The 6,352-nt window shown below is 33.8% G+C and overlaps 2 long non-coding RNA genes across 2 annotated transcripts; one reads left to right on the forward strand and one right to left on the reverse strand.

The window, feature by feature from the left end:
- Positions 1–226: 226 nt before the first annotated feature.
- LOC308391687 lies at positions 227–4,089 on the reverse strand. Its single transcript, XR_013970686.1, has 8 exons — positions 3,834–4,089; positions 3,318–3,357; positions 3,126–3,172; positions 2,769–2,813; positions 1,892–1,921; positions 1,362–1,430; positions 1,081–1,155; positions 227–685 (listed from the first exon to the last, which is right to left on the reverse strand). It is a non-coding gene; the product is annotated as an uncharacterized lncRNA (long non-coding RNA).
- A 153-nt stretch (positions 4,090–4,242) lies between these two features.
- Positions 4,243–5,851, forward strand: LOC308391692. Its single transcript, XR_013970687.1, has 2 exons — positions 4,243–4,696; positions 5,320–5,851. It is a non-coding gene; the product is annotated as an uncharacterized lncRNA (long non-coding RNA).
- Positions 5,852–6,352: the final 501 nt, after the last annotated feature.

Below are 6,352 nucleotides of genomic sequence, written 5' to 3' on the forward strand. Positions count from 1 at the left end.
ATATATTTCAAAATATACAAAAAATGGCCAAAAAATATATGTGCTAAAATACATTTTAAAATATATTTATATATTTAAAATGTATTTTAGCACATATATTTTTTGGCCATTTTTTGTATATTTTGAAATGTATTTCAAAATGTATTTTAAAATACATTTTGAAATATGTTTATGTATTTTGAAATGTTTTTTAGCACATATATTTTTTGGCCATTTTTTGTATATTTTGAAATATATTAATAAAATATATTTCAAAATACAATTTAAATTTATTTAAAATCATTCAAAAAAATATAAATTTAACCCTTCATATATTTCTAAGAAAACACATTCACATGTAACATCTGAAAGAAATCTTTATTTGATGTTTAAAACATACATATAGCATATCAATCAAGCAAGGAATATTCATTTTATAAGTTTATTCTCATTACATACTCAAACATTCTAAAAGAAACACACACACATATACATATATGTGTGTGTGTGTGTATATATATATATATATATACACACACACACATATGTGTGTGTATGTGTATATGTGTGTGTGATTGTATGAACATAAGTCAGCATACTTAAAATGTAATTTCTTTTCCTTTTCCAGCAGTCTCAGTTCCCCCAGCTTTCACGGCAATCCTCAAAGCCCTTCTGGACACGCTGGGAAACCCCTTCCTTACCGCCACTGTAACAAACAAAAGTCACAGTTCTATTACTTTTATCAGAGTTAAAATAAAAATGTGATTTATGTTAGCTGGCTTCATTTAGCAAACAGATATTTCTGTTTATATAGATACAGATATTAATACAGATATATTTTACGCATAATTTTACCTCTTTTTTTTCCTAGATGGGAAGTCTATCCAGTTCACATTACAGTAATGCTAACACCCCTTTTGGTCGTCTCTCCTTACCTTCCAGCATTCATAAATCTGTTGACCTTCTTTGTCTGAGACCAACCACTACAATGCATCATCACCTATTTGTATTGGTAACTTACTTTACAACCTATTTTAATGGTTGCAAAGTAAGTTACTTGTGCTGTATGCAATTTTAGATACACAGAAAGTCTTCACTTACTATATATGGCTGTCATAGTGTCCTTATCAAGGGCAGTTCTTCACTCTGCGCCGATGTCCGTTTTGCTCTGTCCTCCTATAAAAAGCATGAACATTTGAGTGTTTGACTAGTTTTAGATTTCCAAAAATTTGATATTTGTACAACTAAACATTTGAACTACAATATATGCTATTGAGCGATACTTTTATGGGTAATTTTTGGTAAAGAAACTGGTGACAGAGTTGTAGGCTTTTTAAAGTACTATTAGCTAACCATTTGAACTGACTTTCAAAGCTGATTACCTTTTAAATTGCTGTGGATCAAAACCTCCAGTGGGAAGGCGGCCATTAGAAGAACACGCACCATTGAACCTGAAAATAACAAAAACAAACAAAAAACAGAACAATATATAAGAGTCCGGTAGGGTAATAAATCTCTTCTGAAGCAATATAGTTCATTTTGGGTGAAAAACAAAACATTCCTCTAAAATATATATACTGACATCAGCAATCAACATCATGATTGTAATTATTTCCTTTATAGTACATCTACTGCTGTTTGCATGTGTCAAGCACTACGACTGTATCTATGCATATAAATTCACCATATATATCCAGCAAAAATGTTTTGTTATAGTCAAAAGGAAAACAAACAAAGGCATTCAATCAGAGGTGAGAAATTAATTGGGAATATGAATTATAGGTGAACTATTCTTTACCTACTAGCAATCAAGCTTCTTTAACCAAGAAGCTTGAAATATTTGAATGTAAAATAAAATAAATAAATAAATAATAATAAAAATAACATGATGTAATTAAAATGCACAACTTACATTAAGGAAATCTGCATTTGTATCCACAGGCTAAAAGTAAAACAGTAAATGTGTTAGTGATAGTACAGGTATTTGTAAAAAAAAAAAAAAAAAAAAAAGAGGCAGTAACTGTGACGCTTCTAGTGGGATGCTAAATGCAGAGATTTATATTTACAGTATAATACTGCATGTACGGGTAACTGTGTTGTGAACTGTAACTGAATATTAGAGAATCTCAGAGAAATTAAATGTATTTATTTTTTGAATTTATCAATCATAAAACCGTCTGTTTTGAAGGCCTGTTACGATAGCGACTTTTTGTTGGTCGGTATATTGCCCCATAAACAATTGCGACAAGTTATGTCATTGTCATTTTAAGACCATTTTATGTCTTTGAATGTATAATCATAATATAACACCATAATAATGCAAGATCTACACACTTTCAATTGACAAACCAACATCTAATTCTTAAAGTATTTAGATCATTGAAATTAGGAATCAAAATATTAGATACCTTAAAAACTTGAATAAATAGTAAATTTTCTAACAAATAGAAAACAATGTTATTTAATGTTATTGTTTTGTTATCATTATATTTTATTTTTGTAAATATAATGGCGGATAAATTACATCATCAACAATTATTGAGGTCATGTACATGTATTGTGTGTTAAGTCGATATATCGATTATTGTGATAGGCCTACTGTTTTGGTATCATAACGAGCTTGTCAAACATGCATGACCACTAAACAATGTCTAAGCAGTAGTATTGGTCTGAATGACAACAAACATAACTAGTGTTTTGGAAAATCTGTTAGAAAACAGTTATTTCAATAATTATGATTAGCATGTGACACAGACACCGCATAAAAAACTACAACAACAAATACTTACTTTAGGAGGATGGGGGAGGGCAGCATGAGGTTGAGACTTTGACATCTGTAAAAAACAAATTCATGTATTACAAACAAGTCACTTAAAAATACATTAATGTGGCAGACTGTTCCCTGTTCAGATGCAGTGTATAAGTACAATCAGGGCTGTCACAACAATGGGGTGGGGCCAAGTGGCTGCAACCCTAGGTACAATGTGCAGGTATATATAATTACATATAATATATGTGAATAAAGCAAGAATCTGTTTAGGTTAGTCACTGTGCTGACTGATGCTTGCTAGGTTTATATGATTGCAAACTGCACAAAAACAACAACAGCAACAACATTAATGACAATGACAAACAAAATTACTTACATTTATGTAAATCTCACATTAGGAAGATCTGCATTCGATTTCATGGGCTGAAATAAATAGGCAGAAACATTACTGCTAAAAAAATAAAAAACAAAAACTCTAAAAAGCCTAAAAATGACTTAAAAAGCAAGGAAATGTGGAACATTGTAATTAGCGAACATTAATAAAGCATAACTGTTCTTTGTTTCTAACCTTGGTAAGTACTCTGTAGCCAGAAGGAGAGGTAGGATTTCTGTGAAAGCCAAATTAAATGTGAATAGGCTTTGATAGTTATTGAGAAGGCAGAATAATAAGAAAAGGCAAAAGTACGTCACAATATAATTAATTAAGTTACATATTTTGATTACCAAATTATGGAAGCGTGGAGCTGCCACCCAGGCAAAAGAAAAATAGAGCTGTATCACGTTATGACGTGAAATGTTTATTGTTCTAACATTATGCTTTTCATGTTTGTATAATATAATATCACGTTATTATAATATACATAATTGTCACGTTCGCACAATATTGTACGGACGTGATAATTATGTACATTTTTCGTACAATGTTGTTCAAACATGTTGTTCAAACATGATAGTATATTGTTAGAACGATAAACTTTTCACGTTATAACGTGATATACTTATATTTCTCTTTTGCCTGGGTGGCAGCTCTACGCTTCCGTTCCAAATACACGAGAATAAAGTAATATTATATGGGAAAAGGCACCTGCTAGCTTGATGATGGAGGCTTCTTAGACTGGCCACCCGCCTTGGCTTCTTGTCGCCACTCCACGAAATAAAGGTCCGTTTCCTCCATGCCGGCTAATTATTCATCCTCATTAAAATCTCGTATATGTTCAGTTGGCAGAATTGAGAATTTTACATCTTCCAACCACTTAATTAACGCGAACATAATCGGCTTGTTTCTTCCCGTCTCCTGTATCCGGCCGTTCCTCTCGCTGTCAGATTTCGCGCCTCAGAGACGTCGTTATTTTTCAAAAAAAAAAAAAAAGAAGAAAGAAAGAAAGAAAGAAACAGCAACAACTACTAAAGAGAGTTTTTGCACGTTCATTGCACATTTGTGGGAATGTTTAAATATTTAATTTTTATTAATTACTTTTCATTATATCTTTATTTTTTAAACCACCGTGGCAATGCGCATGCGCATACACTCCTGCACGCAAAGGGCTTTGGAGTTGACGTAATGTCGCAATGCATTGTGGGAGCGCAGCACCATCTTGGCAGGTCACGAATCAAAACAAGATTGCTACGAACCATTCTGAAACGTAGCTCAAAAGAAAATGACGGTATAGAGACAGATTCTGTCCAGATGCAAAGAGACGGTACTTGATTGTTGAAATGTGGACCCGTATGAAATATAGCCGTGGAGTAGAAACCCTGAAGACCAAACCGCTATTGACTTAGCATGATCTACTCTCATACCTTGTCTGTGGAGTCAGAGCATACACGGCGCACCAATTTCGCAATTATAAATCTCTGGAGGCGCACATCCAATTCACCAAGGACTGGGTACAAGATTTGGCTATTTTTAAGCCTCCACGTTGTGAGTACGCCGTCATTCAAGCAAAGGTAAGTCAGCTTGAGTACTGCGAGTAAAATGCGTTTGATTCCCCCCAGCATTCAAATTAGTGCTAGCAAAAATTCATTCGTGAGGGGGAAATTACAGTGAGAACATGTAGAGGCTCTGTTAGAGGGATAACATAGTGAGTTCAGTGCATTGATGTGACATTGTCCTGAAGGATTTAGTTATTCTTTATGGTTAAAGAAATTGCCCTAATTAATTCATATTTATTATAAATAATCCTAATTACACATCTTGCTTCCTTGTTTGTGTCCTGTGTCACTAAAAATACATTCTGTTTTAGTTTTATACATTGATTAATGACCTGCAGAATCTGCTTGTCATATTAGGTGTCCATAGTTGTCACTTAAAGTCGAACTTTATGTTTTCTCCCTCTTGAAAGTGATTACATCCTTGCATTACATACTTTAGGTTCATTTTTTGCTGATAGGTTTCTAAAAAGAAACATGCAGATTTAGAATATAACATGCAGCGTTCTATAGATGGATACATAAAAACACTTTGTTACATTTATGATAAATGGATTTGAAAGTAAATAAAACACATTTGTGTCGGACTTGGCTTATTAAAGTTCTTGTCTTTAAATGAACTTTGTCTGTGTGTGTTTTAGGTCCTGCACTCTTAAAGACTGAATTGCAGCATTGCAGCCACAGGTCATTGTGAGCATCACAGGGAAGGTTGAAGCCGCCCACTGCAGCTGTATGGCTAGAGTCGTGGAGACTTGCAGCCATGTCACTGCTCTTCTGTTTAATGTAGAAGCAACAGTGAGGATCTGTGGCACAAGGACTGTTACAGATGAACCTGCATACTGGGTTTTGCTGGGTAATATGACCAAGATACAGCCAGAGGTTGGCCATAAGATAGACTTCTCCTCTTCAGCTGCCCAAAAAAAAGGTTCTTGATCAAAACATAAACAGACCATTCGTTGTGACAGGTAAAAGAAGCCATCCTCAAAAAAGAAAAGTTCCACCTGCTACTGTGGAGGAGTTGGATCAACTGATGGGACAATATTTTTCCAAGCATAGTTCTGTTCTGAATAACCCATAATGTTTTAATTTAGGGGCCATGTAAATACTTTGCATTTACTGAATATGTACTTACTAAATACCACTGTTCAAAAGTTGAATAAAAAAACAAAGAAATGTTTGCCTATTTTTAATTAAAAGCACTTTGTCGAACATCACATCAGTTACAATGTAGAAAAAATGTTATGTATAGTTTACAAATGACAAAATGTTCACATAAAATCATGACAGCATTTGTATAATATCACCCACTACTAGCATTCTGTAATTTACTGTCACCTTTGAAAACTTATCACTACATAAACAGCACAAGACTTAAAAGTATTTAACAAGAGCATTTTTCCCTGGTTTTACTACCACACTGGGGCACATGTTCACCAAAACGCAGCAAACCTTTGCCATCTTATCCAGGAAGGTCACCTTTTTACCCTCACATGGAAGAAGTAATCTGATTGGCATGGTGGTATGTAGCATGTAGTTTGAAGCAGGGATTTCGTAGTGCCCCATGTGTAGTGTTGGAACCCAGTCAGGATTTGTTTCATTCATTTCATAGGCTGGTTTGTTGCAATAATGCCAAATAATTAGCAACTCTATAAATAGAAGGTAGTTCTGCATGTT

Source organism: Rhamphochromis sp. 'chilingali', assembly GCF_963969265.1.
Source record: "Rhamphochromis sp. 'chilingali' genome assembly, chromosome: 1".
Taxonomy (NCBI): Eukaryota; Metazoa; Chordata; class Actinopteri; order Cichliformes; family Cichlidae; genus Rhamphochromis; species Rhamphochromis sp. 'chilingali'.